Source organism: Dreissena polymorpha, chromosome 1 (assembly GCF_020536995.1).
Source record: "Dreissena polymorpha isolate Duluth1 chromosome 1, UMN_Dpol_1.0, whole genome shotgun sequence".
Classification (NCBI taxonomy): Eukaryota; Metazoa; Mollusca; class Bivalvia; order Myida; family Dreissenidae; genus Dreissena; species Dreissena polymorpha.
The window spans coordinates 26084113-26110111 of record NC_068355.1 but is presented as its reverse complement, the minus strand read 5'-3'; the positions used below and the strand labels follow the sequence as shown (position 1 = coordinate 26110111).

Genomic DNA, 25999 nt, shown 5'->3' with positions numbered 1-25999 from the left:
AGAAGCCACATGTATGACTCAATCATGTTCAAACTGGGTCAGAATGTTTATTTTTACATTATCAAGGCCATTTTTGAAACTTCAAGTCTTCTACCAAAGTTTTAAGTTGAACTAAGGTAAGTCTTCAGGGTCATCCTGACTCTCTTGTTTCAATAAGCAAGATGCAAATTATTTTCAAAGAAGGATATATTGGATTGCTTTCAATTAAGGAACTTATTGATGTTTTTAAAGATAATTTTTGCATTAAAGAAATATGTTGTGTGTTGTGTTGTTCAGTGTACTTAAAATACTTATGCACCCGATTGTATAAACGCTGGTTACAGTTACCGCTCGGTAGCATTCAAACATTGGTAAGATTGCGGTTATTCAGGTATAGTAACCTTCAAGGTAACTCGATTGTATAAACACGATATACCGCAAAGTAACCTAACCGCGCATAGTGGAATTTAACCACCGGTAACTTTAACCAAAACATTCCCACAATGCATTTTCTAATGACGTAATTTTCGCGCGAAGTGTCACGCTTATAAACAGCGACATGTATTTTTTTATCAAATTAATTTACAAATAAATTCACAATAAAATAAAGTGTAAATTTTAACTATGAGTTCATCAAAATGACCAGGGACAAATTGATAATGATGTCGGGATTTGCATCATTTGGCGGAATCCCTGGTGCTTCCAAACTGCAAGAGAGTGCTTACAAAGACGTTTATTCTTCTAGTTGTTCTAGATGTAACATAAAAATTATACATGGTCGCCGTAACATGCTAGACTATTCTTCTAATTTGGCTTATGTTTACAATGAACTTAATTACTTTCTTGTACAATAAGGGAATATACCATAGACAAATAAAACATTGTTCAAGTTTAAATATATCTTTGTATGCAGAAAAATTCAAATGCAACCGAGTTCACCAACGGCTATTATTTGTGTCGTGTTCTGAGAAAACTGGACATAATGCATGTGCGTAAAGTGTCGTCCCATATTTGCTTGTTAAGTTCGCACAGGCTAATCAGGGACGACACTTTCCGCATAAAAATGATTTTTGCTACGAAGGGACTTCATTTTAACAAAAAATGTCATAAAAGCGGAAAGTGTCGTCCCTGATTAGCCTGTGCGAACTGCACAGGCTAATATGGGACGACACTTTAAGCACATGCATTATGCCCATTTTTCTCAGAACACGACACATTTGATAAACTGCTCCGGTTCATTTTAACAGCAGTAATGTACATAGAGTACATGACGTAGCGTGTGACAAAGAAGAAAGTTTATTGAGTTCTCATGTGAATATAATGATATGATGGCATAAGGGTCTTTATTTTACTATGTTAAAATAATTATCAAAGACCCTGGATGCAAACTCGTCAATCATTGAATTAAATGGATTATTTATGGATTTTAAAGGATTATTAAAGGTAAGATACTAGTTCGAACGTGTTTCGTTTTTTTGTTTGTACTTTTGTTGTTCCCTGTTCTTGGAGAAATGATTTTAACATGGGCGCCATTGATGCATCGGATCACACACGGCATACCCATAACAGAATATAAGTAACACGTTCTGTGCATCCTTAAATTCGTCGTCCGAAGTCGGAAATCGTATTGCCCTGTAAATTAAGTCAAATAAAGTGTCAGTCGCTGCAATTGTCTGTTTACTCGTCGAAATTGTGAAGGTCGTCGATGGTTAGCTTTTATAAATGGCCGTGGCCATTTTGTGTAAGTTACCTCTCGGTTACTTGTACTTACCCACCTAGGGAAGCAGGGTATGTTTTAACTGGGTTTTAACCGATCGGTATAACTAACCAAATTTTATACAAACGCTTACCGACCAGTAACCAACCTGTTACCGACTTTTAACCGCTGGTATGTGGTTAACCGCCGGTTTAACTGTTTATACAATCGGGTGCATGTGTTTAATTTTAAAACAAAATGTATGTTTTCTACTCATTCTATGTTCAAAGGTCCTCAGTCTCTCTTGCAACAACAAAAGCTGAAGTTGAAGTGTAAAAGAGAGAAAGAGTTGACATGAAATTGCTGCTTCAGCCTTAATTGGAACATCAGCAGCACCAGCAACAACAACACTTAAAATTCAGCAATCAACAGTTCGAGTGACGAAGGCTTTCAAATGTATGAGACTTGAGAAAATTAAATTGGAGATTCACCTTTGGTGAATGTTTTTTTTAAATATTTGAGCGAATAATAACAATTGAGGCTTGAACATGTGCTTAAAGTGTCGTCCACGCAGGCTTATCTGGGTTAACACTTGTAGCTGTAACGGTATTTGTTTTTATAAAAGAAGTCTTTTTGGCAAAAATCTAGCTTAGGCGGATTGTCGTCAGTAATTAGCCCGTGAGAACTGCACAGGCTAACTTGAGACAATACTCTACATACATTTATTCTATGCTTTCCGGTGGTTTAAAGAGAAATATCAGTGAAATAAAACTGGTATTTTACTGTTTTAAACAGTGAAAAATAACAGTGAAAAATATCGATATTTTTCAGTTTTACGGTGAAATGACGTCATTTTTTCGACTAAATGACGTCATAAATTCAGCGAAATTATCAAGTTTATCTCTTTTACAATATTAATAAGCGGTAAAAAAGCATTAAATAAAAAGAAAATGTATTGGATTTGATGGAATATATATTTTAATTCACTTGTGATCATAAAAAATGCATGTTTTCACTCCCGCAGCCTGGCTGCGCCACATGTGAAAATATTATTTTATATGATCACTCGTGAAATAAAATCAATATTCCATCGAATCCAACATATATCCTCTATACATTTAACCCCATTTTCACGGAGTGAGGCTCAATTTTGTGAATATTCATATACATGTGGCATTATGATACTGTCCATGTGACTTTTTCATAGCTCGATGAACCAAATGCATCTACAAATTATAAACTCATTTATTTGTATTACCATTTTATTGTTCAATTCCCTTGTTGCGAAATTACATCATTATTTTGTGCCAACCTTTACACAGTAAATATGACGTTACCGTTGGCATTTACCGGAACCCGAGCAGCGTAGGTTATGTTTGGGAGGCGGGTGGTTGACTTTTTAACTTCCATAATGACTGTTTGTTTTCATCTGTCTATGGCAAAATGACGCATTAAATGATGCCATTAAACAAAAATGAAACCAGATACAATAGCAAGTTAGACAATTGTGATATTTCAGCCTATGTTAACTAAAAGTCTTTGTGTTGTAATTATAAGGGTTTAATAGTAATTAAAAATTATTTACTATGGGTAAAAATGTGGCGTCTTTTAGTGGTTTGCCTTTAACATTCTATCTGCTCTATATTTCAAAACATTGGATCATCATGATAATTGGTGATAATATTTTTATGCCCCCCTTCGAAGAAGAGGGGGTATATTGCTTTGCTCATGTCGGTCTGTCTGTCAGTCGGTCGGTCCGTCCACCAGGTGGTTGTCAGACGATAACTCAAGAACGCTTGGGCCTAGGATCATGAAACTTCATAGGTACATTGATCATGACTTGCAGATGACCCCTATTGATTTTGAGGTCACTAGGTCAAAGGTCAAGGTCACAGTGACCCGAAATAGTAAAATGGTTTCCGGATGATAACTCAAGAACGCATATGCCTAGGATCATGAAACTAAATGGGTAGATTGATCATGACTCGCAGATGACCCCTATTGATTTTGAGGTCACTAGGTCAAAGGTCAAGGTCACGGTGACCCGAAATAGTAAAAAATTTTCCGGATGATAACTCAAGAACGCATACGCCTAGGATCATGAAACTTCATGGGTAGATTGATCATGACTCGCAGATGACCCCTATTGATTTTGAGGTCACTAGGTCAAAGGTCAAGGTCACGGTGACCCGAAATAGTAAAATGATTTTCGGATTATAATTCAAGAACGCATATGCCTAGGATCATGAAACTTCATAGGTAGATTGATCATGACTCGCAAATGACCCCTCTTGATTTTTAGGTCACTAGGTCAAAGGTCAAGGTCACGGTGACCCGAAATAGTAAAATGATTTTTGAATGATAACTCAAGAACGCATATGCCTAGGATCATGAAACTTCATAGGTAGATTGATCATGACTTGCAGATGACCCCTATTGATTTTAAGGTCAAAGGTCAATCTCACGGTGACCCGAAATAGTAAAATGATTTTCGGATGATAACTCAAGAACACGTTTGCCTAGGATCATGACACTTCATAGGTACATTGATCGTGACTCGCAGATGACCCCTATTGATTTTCAGGTCACTAGGTCAAAGGTCAAGGTCACAGTGACAAAAAACGTATTCACACAATGGCTGCCAGTACAACGGACAGCCCATATGGGGGGCATGCATGTTTTACAAACAGCCCTTGTTTATCATAATCTCTCGTCAAAGTTTTGTTAGCAGCCAGATCGACTTTAGCACTTTCAACATATGTTTTTGTTTAATGAACACAATTTGACCAAATTAAACTTGTCTGCCATTGCACTCACAATCACTGTAACACAGTTTTCTAAACAGGCGTATGTTGTTGGCATTCTCGTTGTTCATTTTATTTTGATTATGAACTGAGTGAAAAAAATGAGCCCTGTCTAAGCATAAATACCATAATAATTTATGCACTTGGCGTAATTTTCTTGACAATTTACATATCTTTCGGTGTACTGCTCACATTGCAAAACTGTGCAATGCTTTGTAGAATTTATGCCCTGTGTCTAACTTCATGTCAAATGGTGACTTGCCTACTTAAAATGACCTTGTTGAGATGAATAGGATAATCTCGTGCTGATGCAACTGTTTCACGTTGTTGCTATTTTATTTTACAGGAAAACATGTCAATTTACAAAGCACCCTTCCCTGAAAATCTGGCCAAGCTAATAAACAATGTGAATGCATCAACGTGACCCTTCAGAGAAACAGGATTCCAGGCCGAATGTCAAACCGTCTGGGCTCCAGCAGTAGCCTCAGCCGTGGGGGTCAGGTTCATGATGCACCTATGCTCTCAATGCTCTTTGAACATCTTAATCTCACAGCAACAGTGGATAACATGACCTTCAAGTTGGGGATGGTAATGCATGATAATTTTATTAAAACCCGCAAACCAAGTCTTAGAAAGGATGTATTTGAATCAATTTTTTGTTAGTTGGTTAGTCAGATGGGCGTTTTGTCTGCATATTATGTAAAACAATTTTATCAAACCACATCTACATTTCTCAAGGGATTACATTGATACTTCAGTTTTGTGAACCCCATGAAGTCTGGGTTTGATTGGTAGATGGTCATCTTGTGACAAAGCCCTTACTTATCATTGGCCAAGTAACTTTTGCACAAGATCAAATTAATATCTTTGTATCTCACCTCACATGGGAATTCAGAGGCTGTGTAACTTATATTCTTTTCAAGGTTATTAACTGGCATTGTGCCCACAGTTGTGTGAATATTTTTGTTAATAAAAAAGAAAGCATAAAGCATTTGTATCACTTGTAATCAATAATGTTTGATGAAGGAACAATCATTTTGCAAAATGACAAATATTCCAGAATATATTTGTCTTTTGACGGATCTTGGTCAGTGTCTAGCAGTATCCTATCAACCAAGCCATGTCCTCAAAGCAGCGATTTGTCTTCCACGTTTGAGCTACCTTTTTGCCACGGTGTGTTGTCCACTCGACATGGATTGTTTTAATAAAACAAAATGGAGTTGTAGAAGATATTTGCTGATTCCTGTGTATGATCATAATTGTATATGACACAATACATCAACAACACTCACGCATATGAACGGTAGCTAATACAAGTGTTCATGCACAAATTAAAGAATGATTTTCTTTATAATGTTCATTCATTATCAAAAATTCGTTTCCAAACATATTTTAACATATTGATATATTGACCATGCTTTGATTTATTGTTTGATTTAATCACTTTTCCTCTCTTTTACTTACCAGGTTGAGGGTCGCCCAAAACCACCCAGTGCCTTGCGATGAAAACCTCCAACAGGACTGTGACCTTGCCCTTGTACACACCTAATGGTCAGGTTGACGGTCACTTGGGCTTAGATAGTCTCTGCAGTAAGAACATGTAAGGTTTTAAAGGTACTTGTTCACAGATTGTATGAGTAGTTTGATTGACCCGACTGACAAAACTAAAGCACATTTAAAAGTGGCTACATATTTAAAAAAACATACAAACATATAACTACAAAGAATACCAATATTTGCAGTCGGTCTTAGACAGTAGAGGACGTCTATTGAAATTTGGGTCACTTGTTCAAAGGTCAAGGTCACTGTGACATTAGGTGTTAAATTGGTATTCATTCGATATGTCATCAAAGGATTGAGTGGTGGGTGTCAAGGCTCTGTTTTGGGAGGTATCTGTCACAGACCGTGGAGCTCTTGTTTTTATTTAAACATTCTTTAAAAAAAAGTTTGGTGATAAACCAAAATGAACTTGTTTTTCCTCTCTAATTATTTTAGCTTAATTGCCTTCACATTTTTAAATCGCTTTACATCACTAGAACATCGTGGCTCTAGTTAAATATTTTGACATGGCATTGTCGATATGAAAGGTCGAAACACTGACAAGTGTTTTGTCGGGTTTAAATTAGTTTTGTTTGTCCTTGAAAACGCTAGTATTGTCTTTAACTTTTTTGACGCACGATTTACTTTTATTCCAGAAAACCTGGGAAGCAGAGCAATGAGTATGTCCCAGGAGCATTTGCAGTCACAGCAAGTGAACCAGCGGCGGTCATCGTCTCCAGATTCTGAGATCCCCATGCTTCACAACCCTTAGTCTATGAAAATCATGCAGAGCGAACCTTGGGTGAGTTTTCGTGTCATGTGCATGCTTTTTCATGGCCTCACTTTCAGAGATTGGTGGGTGCATGTAGATTTACCCTTTTGTGTCCATACATCTTTCAATCCAGATGTGTTTTTTTTTGTCATGTGTGACCTAGAAAAGTATTGCTTCTTGTGTGATAAAATCAGACATATTTACAATCATGTGAACTTTCCTTCTTGTTTATTCCCCTTAAAATGAAGTTTAGGGGTGTATATAGGAGTGAGCTTGTCAGTCGGTCGGTTCGTATTAAGTGTCCACTCTCTAATTCAAGTTGTTTTCATCCGATTTTCACCAATCTTGGTCAGATGTTGTATCTAGATGGTTTCTAGATCAAGTTCGAATATGGATCATGCCGGGTCAAAAACTAGGTCACTGGATCACTTAGTGCGTTTTAAACATTAAGTATGGTGTCCGCTCTCTTATTCAAGTAGTTTTCATCAGAGCTTCACCAAACTTGGTTAGAATTTGTATCAAGATGATGTGTAGGTAAAGTTCAAACATGGGCCTTGCCGGGTTAAAAACTAGGTCACGGGGTCACTTAGTGCATTTTAAACATTAAGGATGGTGTCCGCTGTTTTTTTGTGAAGGAAACATGCAAAATATTCAGTGTCAATGCGGCATGTAGAGTATTAGTCACGTCTGTGACGAAGCTCTAGTTTTGGTTAATTTTTAGCTCGGCTGTTTTCGGAGAAAACCCGAGCTATTGTCATAGCCAGCTCGTCGTCGGCCGTCCGGCGTAGGCGTCGTGCTAAAACCTTAACATTGGCCTTAACTTTTTAAATATTGAAGATAGAAACTTGATATTTGGCATGCATGTGTATCGCATTAAACTGCACATTTTGAGTGGTAAAATTTCAAGGTGAACATCATCCTTCAAGGTCTAGGGTCAAAAAAACAAATCCAAGGGAAGTAATAAGCTTTAAATGGACATAGTTATCTGACCTGCCAACGTATATATTTTTGTTAAATAAATCAAAGTGGTGCAAAAGGTGGCATTTTGTTTCTGACAAACACATCATGGTAAAAGGTCAAGGTCATCCTTTACGGTCTACGGTAAAAAATACAAATCCAAGGGAAGTAATAAGCTTTAAAGGGAGATACCTAATCAATATTGAACATAGCAACTTGATATATTTGGCATGCATGTGTATCTCATGGAGCTGCACATTTTGAGTGGTGAATCTACAGTCACGGTAGTGGCTTTTAATTATTTGCTACTCAAAATAGAGATTTGTTAGAGACAATTATTTTCAAGGGAAGTAATTTATTTAATTATAAATGTCATATCAGGGGTGGCGAAATCAAATGTCCGAGTTGCCCGAGTCGTACATTTGCTTGTCTGGGCAACTGATTTTTTTCAATTAAGTTGTCCGTGGACAACAAGTTTTTTAAAAGTCGTGTCCAGGTATACAAAATTACATTGTATTAAAGCCGTAATTAAGTTTTACAAAACCGGATGTTGACACGCGATTACATTGTCAGTGCTATTTGCGGAGCAATCAAGCTAAAATACGTGCACTTTCCTGCGCAGTAATCTCCCTTATTCTATATGAGACCGGGAGCATGCCGCATTTTCAACATTCGGCCCGACTGTTAGACAGTGTACAGATTGGTTTCTTTATTTTTACAATCAGACGGAAATAAAAAGTATCAATCTAAGATAATAAAAACACGGTCTACCTTGTTATTTAAGACGACTTTAATGGTAAAGATGAAACTTTTTTTTTAATCTTCAACAACAGAGCAGAAACCCGAAGCTCACCTCCCAAAAAACTAAGAAAGATTATGATAAAAAATATTATCTAAGTAAACGCACCAGAACTTTTCAAGAAACGTGGCTAACAGATTTTCAATGGTTACTAGTTTATATAATCAAATTGCTACCAGTAGCCGAGCCTCAGTCTGAAGAGGTCCACATATAGGACTAGTTTAATTTGTTAAGATTACAATGTACTTATGTTCAGCACATGTTTTAATAACACTAGCTTCGCAAGATTTAAACATTGAGAAAGTCTTTATATTGTTCATAATATACTGCTATAATGAATGTACAATTGATATACAATTATAAACAAAACAAGCAAATCATACTCATTTTGATATATTCCACACTTTGTAACATTAATCAATAAATGCGTTTATAATTTATATAAACATTATCGTACTAGTGAAGTTTAGCAACGGACAAGTTAAATTTCCTAAATGGTTGTCCGTGGACAAGTATAGTTTTTTTAGATTTCGCCACCCGTGCATATTATATATTTCCTTACCAAGAATGGAAGTTCTTTTCACAGTTACTGTACAGATTAATTATTTTGATTATTTATAACTCAAATGATTGATTGGTCAATGTTTTTTTTTAATTATATAATTATCATTTCTTTCATGTTTATTACATACCTGTGGACTTATGTCCATAGATACATGATCTGACGAACACATTTCTTGTTTTAAATGATATAGTTATCATTTCCTACCTGTTCTTATTTTTAAATGCTAGTTTTCATTAAATACCAGTGGACTTATGTCCATAGATACATGATGAACTCTGGCTATGATTTCTTTGATAAACCACAGGCCTAGGTTGTCAGTGTTGTCTGATTTGATCATTTTTGACTGTCTACAGACCCCCCCCCCCGGTTGGATTGGACAAAACCCAAGGGAAGTAATAAGCTTTAAAGGGAGATGATTTCTATTCCTGCCAAATGATAAATATAAATTTTATTTCAAAGCGGCGCAGTAGGGGGCATTGTTTCTGACGAACACATCTCTTGTTGGGTCACTAGGTCAAAGGTCAAGGTCACTGTGATCTCTAAACAAAAAATAATAATTTCTGACAAGCTTTCGCAGCCGAGCGTGGCACCTGTTATGCGGTGCTCTTGTTCTTTCATAGTAGTAAAGTTTTCAGTCAAAAGTAAAATGTGGTTGCATCGGTGACTTTTTGCCTACTTCACAGCAGACATCTCAGAAAAACTCTTTTCAACATGTTTTATTTTCTATTGGCTAGCTGGCCCTTTCTTAATTGTTGTAAATGATAGGGAAATATTTTTCCAATGGAAAAATGTATGTTTATGGAATATCATCCCCATATTTCCTGATTGATGGAGAGACTTAAAGTTAGTTGGTAGTAAAGTGGTTATAATTAACTTTTAATGTAACTCAATGCATAAAAGTGCTATTATTGTACTTGTTTATCATGGGTAACACACATAAAATGAAAAACTGACATTTACTGTTATGAATCTTTCTTTTTTTCAGACATTGACGAAATCAACCCGGCAAATCAGAAGGACAGCCTGTTGCTACAGTTATCATATTAACCCCAGTCATACCAAAGAAGCTCAGAGATATAAATGCTGTTTAAGATGTGCTAGTCTCCACATACTCCATGTCTGGTGTGAACATGTACAATTGAAGGTCTCTACATACTCCATGTCTGGTGTGAACATGTACAATTGAAGGTCTCTACATACCCAATGTCTGGTGTGAACATGTACAATTGAATGTCTCTACATACTCCATGTCTGGTGTGAACATGTACAATTGAAGGTCTCTACATACTCCATGTCTGATGTGAACATGTACAATTGAAGGTCTCTACATACCCCATGTCTGGTGTGAACATGTACAATTGAAGGTCTCTACATACTCCATGTCTGGTGTGAACATGTACAATTGAAGGTCTCTACATACTCCATGTCTGATGTGAACATGTACAATTGAAGGTCTCAACATACTCCGTGTCTGGTGTGAACATGTACAATTGAAGGTCTCTACATACCCCATGTCTGGTGTAAACATGTACAATTGAAGGTCTCTACATACCCCATGTCTGGTGTGAACATGTACAATTGAAGATCTCTACATACCCCATGTCTGGTGTGAACATGTACAATTGAAGGTCTCTACATACTCCATGTCTGGTGTGAACTTGTACAATTGAAGGTCTCTACATACCCCATGTCTGGTGTGAACATGTACAACTGAAGATCTCTACATACCCCATGTCTGGTGTGAACATGTACACTTGAATGTCTCTATATACCCCATGTCTGGTGTAAACATGTACAATTGAAGGTCTCTACATACCACATGTCTGGTGTGAACATGTACAATTAAAGGTCTGTACATACCCCATGTCTGGTGTGAACATGTACAATTGAAGGTCTCTACGTACCCCATGTCCGGTGTGAACATGTACAATTGAAGGTCTCTACATACCCCATGTCTGGTGTGAACATGTACGATTGAAGGTATCTACATACCCCGTGTCCGGTGTGAACATGTACAATTGAAGGTCTCATCTTTGAAATTGGGACAGGTGGAAAATTGATGCAGACAGAAGTCGCATAATGACAAATCACAACAAAAAGTGAAAATCCAGACAGTCTTGTGGCCAGCCATGTTTTTATGTGACCATCCAAGTTGTGTTCAAAGAAAACAATAGTTCATGTTTTATTGGAAATATGATGCTGATAGTCATTTTATGTAAAAGGCTTTTATGAACTGTATTTAAATACTCAGTATAATAAGATTAAGATTACTTGATAAAAGCAATAATGAACAATATTATTTTAAGAGCAAAATTAGCAAGTCTATCCAATTACTGTGTCTGTATTATGAAATTTTATTTTGGAAATGTTAAGGAAAATATAATGTTACTAAATATATGTCTATTAATGTTCATTTTAACATTTGTCAAAGCTGTTTAAATGATGCCGGTAACTTTGACAAAATTGAAAGAAAGTGTATTCTTTTCATGTAATGAGACATGCTTCAGTTTGTTTTGGCTTAACATGTAATATAGAGGTGGTAGTAGGTTAAACACATTGTTTAGACAGGTGGATAATTTTAATGCTAAGGCTTTGATAACTTTAAGTGTGCCCATTGGTGTCAGGTGTTTTTGTCAAGCATCTTGTTTATTATCTTAGTATTTCAAGACAATATTGATTAATTTTAGACAAAATCATTTAATCTTCCTTAAATTGTCTATTCGGTATTTACTACCAGTTATTTATTAATTTACTTGAACATGATTTAATAATGACTTTTTTGTTGCTTAAAATGCTTTAGATCTATATGTTTTAAAACTAAGCATTTAAAAACGAAAATATAAGATGTGGGAATAATGTCTAAAGTTATGATAGTTATTTTTTGTTTTTGTAAAGTTAATTATGCCTTATATGTTTGTGTATAGACATTTAGACGACCAGATTAACCTGACCAAGAATTCTTGATCAATGTGTATATCGGTCACTTCATTTGTCATTTGTATATAGAGCGATTGCGAAATGATCGTATTGTTAATGAAAATCATGCGTTTATTGTTGCCATTTTGATTTTTGCTGTTAACATGTATTTGTACAAACAATTTTCATCCTGTACATCTTTTAGGTGCCAGATAATAAAAACAAACATTGCTTGTGGAGATGCTCATTTAAAACTTTCTTAATGATACAGAACAACACATTCTTAAGAGGCTAATAAATTATGCTTTAGGCAAAAGGAACATCTTGTTACTAGTATATGTACTGCTTTTCATTAGATAAAGTCAAGCAACTATTGAAAGATTGGTTTAACTTTGTTTTGCATTATCTTAAGAAAAATTAATATATACTACTTGGAAATCAGTCAATTGCAAATCAAGCGAGAGTGATTTAACATGCTAACACTTGTCAATAATTGAATTGTCTCTCTTTGTACGTAAGATATAGGGATGTTGTTGCTTGAAAAACAAAGTTGTATCCGTTGTTAGATAATGCTTTTGTTCATCTCTCAACATAACAAGTACATTCTTACAGTTATTAAAAATATGACACTCTTTATTCTCAGCCATCAGTTTGTATTGGGATTTTGTGGAATACTTACTAAACTAATATATGTCTGTTTAATGAATGAATAGCTATGGTACAATATGATACTCAGTGTTACAAAACATGTGTAATAAAAATATAATGTCATTTATTTGAAATCATAAAATTTAGTTGTCCATACAATGCTTACAGTTTTGCAATTGCGATGATAAAGGAAATGTTCTGCTCAAAATGTCTTTTTAGGACATGTGTATATTGTAGCAATCATATTGTACTTATAGCTGATGATAGCGGCAGTTTACTATTTGTGTAACAGTTTGTTTCACTTGATCATCAGACCATATTTCCTTAAACATGTGATTGTTTATAATGAACTGTAATTGAATGCATGAAACATTGTTGTTCTGTTGCTTAACAGCTGAAAATGGCTTGATGTTTGTTAATTGTGTGAAATGTTTCAAATAAAATATATTGATACATTGAAAATAAAATTACATTTTGCGTTAATTTGAATGCATTTCAAACAATTGTTACCATTCAAGCATATTTGTATTGAACTTAATTTATACTTTGAGATGCAATTTTTACAATAATGTGTAAATATTTTCCTCTTTTCCAAATGAACATTTTGCATTCGTAAATATAGGGTTTATATAAACTTTATAGAAACTTATTAAATGCTTTATATAAATTGATTGTGTACCTCATATTGATTTAAGAATCTCTTATTTATTGCACAGTTGTGTGTGCATATGTCTGACTTATGTCTTTATAGTCCTTAAAGTTAAATTACTGTAAATAGTATTTTAATGATGTTAAAATATTTATCTAAACTATAACCAGGTTATCTGTTAAATTAAGTTTCATACATTTCCATTGTCTAGCTAACTAATTATGCCCCCCTTCGAAGAAGAGGGGGTATATTTCTTTGCACATGTCGGCCGGTCTGTCGGTCGGTCCGTCCACCAGGTGGTTTCCGGATGATAACTCAAGAACGCTTAGGCCTAGGATCATGAAACTTCATAGGTACATTGGTCATGACTTGCAGATGACCCCTATTGATTTTCAGGTCACTAGATCAAAGGTCAAGGTCACCGTGACCCGAAATAGTAAAATGGTTTCCGGATGATAGCTTAAGAACGCTTATGCCTAGGATCATGAAACTCGATAGGTAGATTGATCATGACTTGCAGATGAACCCTAATGATTTTCAGGTCACTAGGTCAAAGGTCAAGGTCACGGTGACTCGAAATAGTAAAATAGTTTCCGGATGATAACTCAATAACGCTTAGGCCTAGGATCATGAAACTTAATAGGTACATTAATCATGACTGGAAGATGACCTCTATTGATTTTCAGGTCACTAGGTCAAATGTCAAGGTCACGGTGACCCGAAATCGTAAAATGGTTTCCGGATGATAACTCAAGAACGCTTATGGCTACGATCATGAAACTTCATAGGTAGATTGATCATGACTCGCAGATGACCCCTTTTGATTTTCAGGTCACTAGGTCAAAGGTCTAGGTCACGGTGACCCGAAATAGTAAAATGGTTTCTGGGTGATAACTCAAGAACACTTATGGCTAGGATCATGAAACTTCATAGGTACATTGATCATGACTCACAAATGATCCCTATTGATTATCAGGTCACTAGGTCAAGGTCACAGTGACAATAAACATATTCACACAATGGCTGTCACTACAACGGAGAGCCCATATGGGGGGCATGCATGTTTTACAAACAGCCCTTGTTAAATTGAAGTGTTAATATTCTCGCCTACGTGTATGGTATTGTTTAGACGAAGCACATTACACAACTCATGTTGTTTTATCCATCATTACTAACCAGTGTTTAGTCCGTAGAGGTTAAAGTATACTAAACATTTCGGTTGTGCAATGCTATGCTCTCTAAATAAATCAACAGCATTTATTAATTTTCTATTGTGGGCACTTAAATTCCCATGACTTTATTTGTGAATTTTTCTTTGAATGTGCGGTAGGAAAATCATTGTTTGCTTGAAGGTTTAGAAACTTAATGTTGACATCTTGAAAGATGGCAGAAAACATTTAACTGCAGAGTAGCTGTAAAAAGATGTATGTTAAACAATGTAAGAAAGAACGCCACGCAAGATATGTCATGCATTCGATATGCATGAACTATCTTTTTTAATTAATTTGGATCGGAATTATCTTTTAGAAATGGTATGGTTATGAGGGTCTCTATGTGCAAAATGTTGCATTTATTTTGTGTACAAGTTATTGCTTAAACATTGAATTTGTTATGGAAATAATATAGTTTATGTGACTTAAAGAGATATACATGTTTATGATAGTGATGTTTTTTTTGCTGATTCAAGTCTGTTCCTGCACACTATTTAAAGTAGATAACTACAAGGTATCTCATTTAAATGGGAATAGTATTGTACTGTGGAAAAGTGTTGCGAGTTCAAATAAAAATACTATGAACCGTTGTATTAGAACTATATTGGCTACCCTTTGAATTAGTACTATATTGGCTACCCTATTGAAACTAGGGGACACATATTGATTTTGGCCTATCCGTCCATTAGTTCGCCGTCATACTTTGGTCGACATTGGTTTACAGTCAACATCTTATGAAATATTCCATTAAGAGCTTTCACATTGTAATTGGCGTTCGCGGAGATTTAATATCGTTTGATTTTGGATTTCTCCGGTAAAGTGTCAATGTCACATGGGTCTCTAATGTGAAAATGGTAACAATGACTGGATTAAGACTTGAGCACACCATCATCTTTGCATTCAGTATATACTTGACGTAACGTTAAGGAAATCGCTTTAAGGAAATACACCACTAAGACGATTGCACACTTTTCATCAAGGTGACAGAGACGTTATTGAGATGTCTAATACATAATAATTTTACTAAATCATGCTGGTAAATCCTAAAATTTGATAACTTATGTGATGCAATTTGATGCTGACGAAGTCATGTCGCCAGAATAGCTGCATGCTATTGGTCAAAGCAAAATTTGCAAATGCAGACTACGGTACTCTCTGTTGTAACACAGTATTGTTTTCAATATATCAAATAACACACATTTTAGGGAAAGACATTTATGAAAACCTATTGGTAAATGCCATTTTTCTTGTATTGTGAGACAGAACTACCTAATAGTAGAGTGCCCATGATACATGTACAAGGAAAATCGTTTAATTATCTAACCACACATGTGTGACGTATGCAAGTCAAAATAGTCTACGGACATTTACCAGTATGCTATAAACAACACAAGGTGAATTCACTTTTCTATCGGAAAGTATTGTGCTTAGATGTTCTATTTATAAGACGAAATGAGATTTGTACACGGGTCATGCAAAAATTGATCTTATGCAATATGATCCCAACGTAGCTTCAGCCAGGCCTGCGCAATCGCACAGTATTGTAAGAATATGAATACCGAATAAACTACTCTGGCGTTATTACCAAACCTTGCGTGCCTTTTTTAAAGCGTAGCCATTGATGGGAAAGTGCGCGGGCTTGGCTTGAGCTACTCTGGCCGCATATGCCATAAGACCGATTTTCCCATGACGCGGATGATATAGTTTTATTTGAATATGGGGAAAAAACTGCGCCTCAAAGTCAAACAACTTATTTGGCATATTAAATGTAAGTATAAATAAGAAACATATTTTATCTATTCCAATTAGAATATATCTGGTGGTTACAAGGTAGAAATTGGTCTTTTTTTGCGCTTTAAAACTTAAAAATAATCGCGTTTGTCGAAATGGACGTATACGTCTTGAAATCCTACCTTCGGTTTTAAAAGCGGTACCGTTTAAAAGTAATAAATTACTTACTAACTAGGCTATATATTTAATTGTATCTATGTCAATTAAAATATATCCGATGATTACAAGGTATAAATCCATATTTTGTTGCGTTTTAAAACTAAAAAATAATCGCGTTTGTCGAAATGGACGTATACGTCTAGAAGTCCTACTTTCGGTTTGTTTTAAAAGCGGAACCGTTTGAAAAATAATAAATAACTTGCTAACTAGGCTATATATTTAATTTTATCTATGCCAATTACATTATATCTGGTGTTTACAAGGCAGAAATCCGTCTTTTTTTGCGTTTTAAAACTTTAAAATAATCGCGTTCGTCGAAATGGACGCATACGTCTAGAAATCTTACTTTCGGTTTTAAAAGCGGTACCGTTTGAAAAATTATTAATTACTTGCTAACTAGGCTTTAGATTTAATGACAATTTTGCACACTTTCAAATTGCATCTATATGTATTGATTAACAAGTATTTCATTTATGGTCAGAGGCAAAGTGTGTGGCTCTAATCAACAAACCATATGCTTTGATCACGAAGAAATACATTATAAACCATGTGAGGACACATGATGTGTTCTCACGAAGTAAAATAATAAAACAGTACTTAAACTTTTTTTAACTTTAAAAACATAGAACGTCTATTTTCTATCTTTATTTCTAAGTCAGGATTTTTTTTTAATTTCTGGTGTGGTTTTGTGGTTTTTTTGTTGTTGTTTCTTTGTTTTGTTTTTTTTTTAGGGGAGGGGGGGAAGTTGGAAACCCCACCTGTGCGGTATGGTGACAACCAACCAAACTCACATGCTGCCAAGAACGGGAATTAAACTGGATATGGACAATGTTTGATTCAATGCATTTTATTTGGTATTATTTTGATATTTTATTGACACGCGCAACGATGGACAAGTCCTGAGTATAGGAATTATCACTCTATATGCAGATGCTTACTCGTGACAGAAATTATTGTAACCATCCGCTTGTCTTTTATTTTAGGCAAGTGACGAATGTCCTACACGACGCATATAAGAGCCGCGTTCTGAGAAAACTGGGCTTAATGCATGTGCGTTAGGTGTCGTTCCAAATTAGCCTGTGCAGTCCGCACAGGCTAATAAGGGGCAACTCTTTCCACCTAAATTGGATTTTTGCTAAGAAAAGACTTCATTTAAACGAAAAATGACATAAAAGCGGAAAGTGTCGTCACTGATTAGCTGTGCGGACTGCACAGGCTAATCTGGGACGACACTTAACGCACATGCTTTATGCCCGCTTTTCTCAGAACGTGACTCATATGGTTAGGGTTCTTGTTAATTTTCTATTACTAGACATGTCTTAATTCCATACGCCCAAGAGAGTTGTGTAAGTATGCATAAACAAACACGGCATTGTTTGACCAAACATATTGAATTACAACAAATAAAAAGCTTCTGATACGAAACATTTTATTTTGAAAAATCTTTTTATATAAACGATTGAACGGTTTTACATTTTACAATATATTTTCATAACGATTTTCCACACAAGAAATGACAACGCACGACAAACCCATTAATTATGAGTTTCACCAAATTAAAGGTTGAGACTTACGTCCTACATTCCTGTTGTAAATCTTGACGCTTCGGATGAAGAATATCTGCTCGAGATTCACCCATCATGAGACGTTGTGAGACGTTTCGAATTATGGCGAACTAATGCAATATATAAACGCAAAATCGGTCTTGAAGATGAATATCCAGTTTGGTACGATCAGGGACTACTTCGATTACATTCCTAAGGTCGAGTCTAAATTACGAAAAATAAACGGACAGGAAAAAAACATTTCCAGTTTTAAGCGGTGCCTTTTTCCTTACTCAGATTTTGAAAACGACACGTGGACGGGATATTTTACAACGCGGAATTAGCTGAAACGATTCGCGCGCGAAAATGAGCTGCTAATCCGCGCAGCCGACGTGTTCAGCGTTTCAGCCTTTCACCAATGCAGGAAACCCAAAACAGTCTGCGCTGAATTATCCAAATCCTACAAAGGTAACATGGGTAGGCTTCGGAACGCCAGGCGGGACGTTGGTATGTTTCAGCATCACGACGAGATCACCGGTAGGTGTCTTCCGTTTGTTGTCTCAGACGACGAGGAGCGGCTTACCAACGCGTTCCGAAAGGCGCGGGAAGCGTTGGCCTTCGCGCTCAGTCTCTTGCTCACGAAGGGATCTGTACGCTCAACGACGGCACTGAAACACAGCTTCGACAAGGAGAGTCCAAGATTACTGCTCTTGTTGAACGAACTGAAATTTCAGGGTGAAAATTTGAAAATCGTAGTTGCGAATCCGGTTGAGCATGCGCGCGAGGACGTTGTAAGTGTATGCATTGCTCAGGGTCATAAAGTGGTAACGGATGAAGAAAGAAACATAAAGCAGTACCAAGCGTCCGAACCCATCCATCCCACACATAATGAACTGAGTATTGTGTCGTATTCTGTGAAACTGTTACCGTATGAGATCCGGACATTTACAATCTCAAAGTCTGCAACAGGCCAGAACGACGCCATCGAGTCAAGCGTTTTATTTTTTTACGAAAACAGCAAAAGCTCCATGAAATACATATTAATCGAAAACGATTTCATTTAAGTACAGTTTGACGTTAGGTTGGGCAATCTAGAGAGCATTAACGATAAGAAGACTGGAACATATACGGTGGTTCTATAAATACATCCCGGGAAAGAGCGGCGCCTACTTGTTCGAGCCCAAGGATCAAGCCCAGAGATCAAAGTTCTATACGATACAACGCCAAAGATCTAGGTCATCAGTGGAAAGGAATTCAGCTTGACCTACAAATCCGGATTTCACAAAAATTCACCATGTACAACGTCAAGGCTACGTCGGTGTTCATCACGAACGAAATCGACTTGAACATCGAGCCGTCGCTGGTGAATACCAAAATCATAATGCGCCTTCAGACGGACGTAGATAACGGAAACATCTTCACCGACCAGAACGGATTCATGTTGATGGGCAGGCGAAATAACTGACAGCGCCCGATAGAGACCAACTACTATCCCCTGACAACGATGGCGATTCTAGAGGACAAGGGCAAGAGGGTAACTCTGCATTCCAGGCAGCCACATTGAGTTGCCGCCCTTGACGATGGCTAGCTCGAGGTGATGCTCGACAGGAACGTGTTCAGGGACGACCGGAATGGGCTGGGGCAGGGGATCACCGAGCGCGTGCTCACAAGGACCGAGTTCGCCATACAGGTATTTATATTCGGGGTCGTGTTTCAGAAACATGTTGGTTTCTCCTTGTTTTCTCATTTGTTTTACCATGTTTGAAATTTACATTACATGTCATTTTTGCATACACAAAACATTGGTTTTATAACATCTTATAAAAATGATATCTGATCCCAAAGTTTTAAAATTGTCGGTTTGCTTAAACAGACCACACGTTAACATATTGTTTGACGTAGGGCTCACTACTTATCAATTAAATTTTAACTACTTTTGTACTAAATGCTATTGGATCATAAATCTTTTATAGTGTTCATAATAGCACATTATTTTAATCGGATAATGAATACAAATGTATATAAATAATCCTTATGTTTGCCCGATAAATACATATAATAACATTGAACATATATATCGTTTTAAAACATGTACACTGTATGTAAATTTCTGGGTATTCCGTGCATAGGCCACATTTTTATGTCCTATTGTTCAATCTGTCTGGAATACCTTCGGGGGCCTGTATTCACATTTCAATTTTAAGACACATGAACAAGCTATATTCTTGAAAGTGTTTTGTTATTTTAAGTGTTTGAATATTTATATTTAATATCATAAAATTCCCATTATAACGACCCACAGTTTAACTGTCTTATATGTATAGAGACACCAACAGTGTAATGCACATGTCATGTTAATAACCAACGGCGCAAATCTGTTTGTAAATACAATATGAGTCTCGCTCTGGGAGTACGGGGACACATGCCCAAAGTTTTCCTGAGCGACTATACATGCAGTAGCGTTTTATTTCGCTGCATTCGTCCGTTTCATAAATCACGTACGTGTTTTACAGGTGGAGTACAAGGAGGTTACGGGTCCCGTCGTAGAGCCGTGTATTACACACGCAACGCTGAATAGCCTGGTCGTCAACGAGCATCTTCTAAACAAGTTGCTTGCCTTCTCCATATAACAACGAGCCGAAGAATTCACCCGGAAGTTAAAGCTACTTCAATTGAAATCTTTCCCATGTGATCTCACGGTTGCGGGACTAAAACAATTAGTTTCGAACGATCTCGAATCAAGTCGTACGAGCCTCGTTCTTCACCGGAAGTCGCCGCATTTCCAGCGGGAAAGGTGAAATGTTCGATCTCGAATGATAAAGTATTTTTTTGGACGTTATACGTGCGTTAGGTGTGAACCACAGTTTTTAACGTGACTAAGACTTCGCTTTCGCACTTACATCACGTAAAGTCGTTGACGTTTAATGGAGATATATCTCCCAATTATGGGGAGCTCAGAAGTATTTTGATAAAATAAAAAATGGTAGTGTTTATATTACATTACGCCTCGTTCTGGGAAAACTTGGCTAAATGCATATGCGTTAAGTGTCGTCCCAGATTAGCACGTGCAGTCCGCCCTGGATAATCAGGGATGACACTTTCCGCTGTGATGGTAATCTTCTTAGCGAAAATCCAGTTAAGGCACTGTCCTATTTGGGACGAGACTTTACGCACATGAAATCAGAACCAGTTTTCCCAAAACGAGGCTTTCTTATTGACGTGTTCATTTCTTGCATTAGTAAAACTATTATGTAGTGTTATTTTATTGAAATTCCATTTTGAAATGATGCGATTGTAATTTGAAAAATACGCGTAATTATACATTGCATTCATAAAACTTATTTTTTATTTTTTTAACTATATTGTATACATAATGTTATTGCCGGAAAATAAAAAAAATTCCATAAATATTTTGTTTTCGTCCTGCTGTTTGTGGTCCGCACTCCGAAGAGAAACAGTTCAAAGATGCTATTATTAATATAAATCACGCGCCTATTTGCTTCGTTCAGCTGTCAATGAACGGCTCAAGTAAAGAAAGAGGATGATTCGCATCAAAATATCTGACAGGACGTCGAAAACACTGTGGCTTATGCATATTACAATTTAACAAATACATAATTCTATTAATGCTTGTGTTATCTTTTATTGTGTTAAATAATCACCATAAAATGCATGAACATGTAAACATATTTTCAAATAAAAATTTGACGTTACATGGACGAAAAATATTTGACAAGTACTGTAATATATTGGCATATACATGTATATACATCAACGTAGTTAAAATGTATTTTAACATAAATTAACAATTTGAGCAATCAATTGTAGAAACAATTATACACACCATGAAAAATATATACATATATAACAATACATCATTATATAAGCAACGTTCTGTGAAAACACGGCTTAATGCATGAACGTTACGTGTCGTCCCATATTAGCCTGTGCAGTCTGCATAGACTAATCAGGGACGAAACTTTCCAAATAAACTGGATTTGTATTAAGAAGAAACTTCATTCAAAAACAAAACATTTCATAACAGCGCAAAGTCCCATCCCTGATTAGTCTGTGCAGACCGTATCTTTATTTTCGAAACAGTACGCGTCCAAAGTGCCAATATTGCGAATCTAATGATGACATTGTATAAAGGTTTTTTTTTTTGTAATTTCCACAAGCCCTTTTATATCGGATACATACAGATTACATTAAAGCAATTATCGTCTAAACTGCAAAATTACGTCGATACTTAAAATTTCCTACGAGATCTTTGATACAAAGAAGGTCTCAGCTCAAACAAGAGTCGGCTTAACTGCGTCGGTGGTAACGATATGTCAGTGAATAAACCGCGTGACGTCATTAACATTTCCGTCTGAAGCAGAAGTACCGCCTCGCTTTTAGGTGACATAACCACATTTTTGCTAGTAACGTAACCAAGACAACGGACGCTGCTGCTGCAGGAATGATTTTCACCGGAAGCAACATCATGTCTCCTTGTCTGATAATACCGGTCAAGCCATTTTTGTATTATACCACTACATTGATATATGCCTGATATAACGCTGCCTTATACATTTCTTTAATATCACGTCATGTTTGGAGGTAGGTCATATTACTCGGAATCAACTATAAATTAATCATTTTTGGTAAAACAAGAATCAGATTCAACTTAACAAATACTTGGATACCGAGATGTTATATATTTAAGACACAAACAGCAACACGACAACTAACATCACGCTTTAAAAATTAATAATTGCAAGTGCGCATGAAGTATTTATTAACACGTCAAACTTTAAACATCATATTTAATCAAGCTAAAAATGTAGCGTCATAGCGATTATAGTATATTATTTCTTTTAAAATATTGACGTAGATGTATGTTAAACAGAAAAACAGGTTACTGCCGTATCGTTGTGTAACATAAGAAACTCACCGTTCTTTATTCTAAGCCTCAGCTGATATATTACACTATGTATTACATTATGTTATTCTCTATAAGTTTAGTGGCATCAGTTCACTCAAGTAAAATGCGTAGAATGCAATAACGGTTCGCCATAATTAATTGGCGCTAACAACTAAAAACAGAAGCAATTTTTCTCATTACGTGATAACATATTATTTAAATTATAAAGCGTGTTCATATAGAGACTCAGTAACAAGTAAGAATCAACTATTGGGAACAAAACATTTTCAAAAAACTTACTTACTCGTGAGTGCATGTTTTCAGCCGACCACAGCATACGATTACCATAAACAACGTTTTGATAATCTGACGACATAACTTTTTGCACTGGACTATGCGTAAGTAATATAACAAAATCACCGGTAGTACGTAATTGCGTTCTGCAGATCTCATCTGACCATTTAGGCACTGTGTAAAAGTATGCACATAAACTTACTATTCACAGCATCGAGCGATGTGAAGATGTTGTATCTGTATCTCAAAGTACTGTACAGAGTACAGGATGTATATACAGTGATAAACGTACAATTTCATAGGAGAGTGATGAGAAAACGTTTAGTTCAACCTAGCAGTACTGTATAGTAGAGGATGCATATGAAATTACCATGCACGACGAAGTATTGTGATCATTTTTGTTTGACCCTAGAAGTAGTGTGTAGAGAAGTTGATACTTACCATTAACGACGTAGCGATGTAAACACTTTTGTCTGGCCTTCGAAGTAGTATGTAGAGTAGAAAATGCACGTACACTTACCATTCACGATGTTGAGTGATGTGAACACTTTCAAATTGACAACGATATTGGCCGTTATAATTCATTTTGAATCAATTCCATTTTAGTAAATTTTAGTGACAGCGTTAAATCCACTTAAAATCAAGTGTTCGTTGCCAAATAAAGTTTATTTACAAGTTCAATTACAAGTTTTGTAAAACTGCCTAACTTGAATCAGAGATAGAGAACGGATGGCCGTTACAATTATTATACCGCCGAATCCTAAACGGCTAACCGATATCTTTCTGGCTGTGATTCCAGTTAGCGTTCCCCTGCCAACTAGACCAGCCGTCCCGTCTACTTAATACCAATTTAACCAGCCGTCCCGTCTACTTACTACCAATTTAGCCAGCCGTCCTGTCTTCTTAATACCAATTTAGCCAGCCGTCCCGTCTACTTACTACCAATTTAGCCAGCCGTCCCGTCTACTTAATACCAATTTAGCCAGCCGTCCCGTCTGCTTAATACCATTTAGCCAGCCGTCCCGTCGACTTACTGCCAATTTAGCCAGCCGTCCCGTCTACTTAACACCATTTAGCCAGCCGTCCCGTCTACTTACTACCAATTTAGCCAGCCGTCCCGTCTGCTTAATACCATTTAGCCAGCCGTCCCGTCGACTTACTGCCAATTTAGCCAGCCGTCCCGTCTACTTAATACCATTTAGCCAGCCGTCCTGTCTACTTAATACCAAGTATACCTGGCGTCTCTTCTACTTAATTCCATCTAGGCCAACCGTCCAGTCTAATAACTACCAAATAAGCCAGCCGTCCCGTCTACTTACTACCAAATAAGTCTACCGTCCCGTCTTATTACTTCTAACTAAGCCAGCCGTCATTTCTACTTACTACCACGTAAGCCAGTGGTTGCGTTTACTTACTTCCAAATACTAGTAAGCAAGCCGTCCTGTCTACTTTTGCCAACTAAGCAAACCTTCCCTTCTACTTCCTATCAACTAAGCAAGTGTAATAACTAAGGTATGTCCAATGATCTCCTTCCAACTAATCCAGCCGCCCCGTCTACTTACTAAGTTTTGTTCTGGACGAATTTAAGTAAATATTGCATTAAATAAAGAGCGTCACATACTTTTGTTCGGAAGAAACAATCATCCAAAGTTATCCAAAAAATAGTTTTTAAATCTTAAAATTCGTTATGTACGCGAAATCAATTCGTGCTGGATATCATTTTGACACCAACATAGTGAGATGAGATTGATCAGTGATGCTATCAAATAAAACGCTTTAATTATCTTAGACGTACGTACGAAAACATTATTGAAAATGTATGTTTACAAAAAAACATCATGTAAACCATATGATAAACACTTATATTATTACATATTAAACCCAGCCATTTGCTGGTTAAATCAAGGGGATGTCTTACTCGGTAAAACTATTAATAACGTACACTATGATATTTGATTATTTACAGGTTTTACCAGGTAGAAGCACCCACATTATTTTCGAAAATGAAACTTTCAAATTTCATAAGATTGTGCAATACAACCCGTGATTTAATGAAACCGCAATATTTAATGAATGCGACCGACAGCGTCGAAATATTCGTTGTGCGACCCTAATTTAATAAAGGGGCTATACGCGTTTAAATGCATTCAAAAATCCAACCACAATGTGCTCAGTCGAGTATAAAAATGAAGTAATTGTGACTTAACTTATAAGTTATATTGCTCAATATGTTATTGACTAAGTCAAAATACGTCTCCATTTATATTATTTAAATTGTACCAGTCTTTACAAAAATAAGTTGCAAAAAGTGCTTTCTTTTTGACCCATAATTTATGTTTTGACTGCTCGCTTTGTTAGATTCAAAATATCATAGGACTCTCAACATTGAAGAGAATAAGGCCTTTACTATTAGGGAAAATAATCACTTGTCGATTTGTTTGCGTGATTATGTCGTCTGCTGCTAGAACTTCTGTCAACGAGCTATAATCGCTAGCCTTGGCTTTCGTGAACCATGTCACCATTCTAACGTCATCTTGATCGCAACCGAAATATCCTGTGCACGGGATAGTCACGTGATCACCCACTTTTGCTGACGTCACACCGCAAGGCAATGGCGCTATTGGGAACGGACCACGCGCGAGCTGGTCACAAGCGACGACTTTAAGATCGAACTCTGTCCCTGACTCGTCTAATTGGATTGACTCTCCGGTAGGGCGCGTGTATTTGTATCGTCCGGTGTCGGAAAACTGCGCGAGGTTGGTGGCAAGAG

General features: G+C 36.5%; 1 long non-coding RNA gene across 18 annotated transcripts in view; it reads left to right on the top strand.

The window, feature by feature from the left end:
- Positions 1 to 14979, top strand: part of LOC127864961 (uncharacterized) — a 28842-nt gene extending 13863 nt beyond the window's left edge. Inside the window, exons 6-13 of one of the 18 annotated variants that reach the window (XR_008042376.1) lie at positions 4826 to 5067; positions 5947 to 6079; positions 6675 to 6820; positions 10097 to 10387; positions 10432 to 10475; positions 10520 to 10563; positions 10652 to 10739; positions 10784 to 14979. This is a non-coding gene — a long non-coding RNA (uncharacterized LOC127864961). Of the gene's footprint in view, positions 1 to 4825; positions 5068 to 5946; positions 6080 to 6674; positions 6821 to 10096; positions 10564 to 10607 lie in introns of all 18 variants that reach the window. The other 17 variants (XR_008042375.1, XR_008042373.1, XR_008042372.1 and 14 more) reach the window with 17 other exon arrangements.
- Positions 14980 to 25999: the final 11020 nt, after the last annotated feature.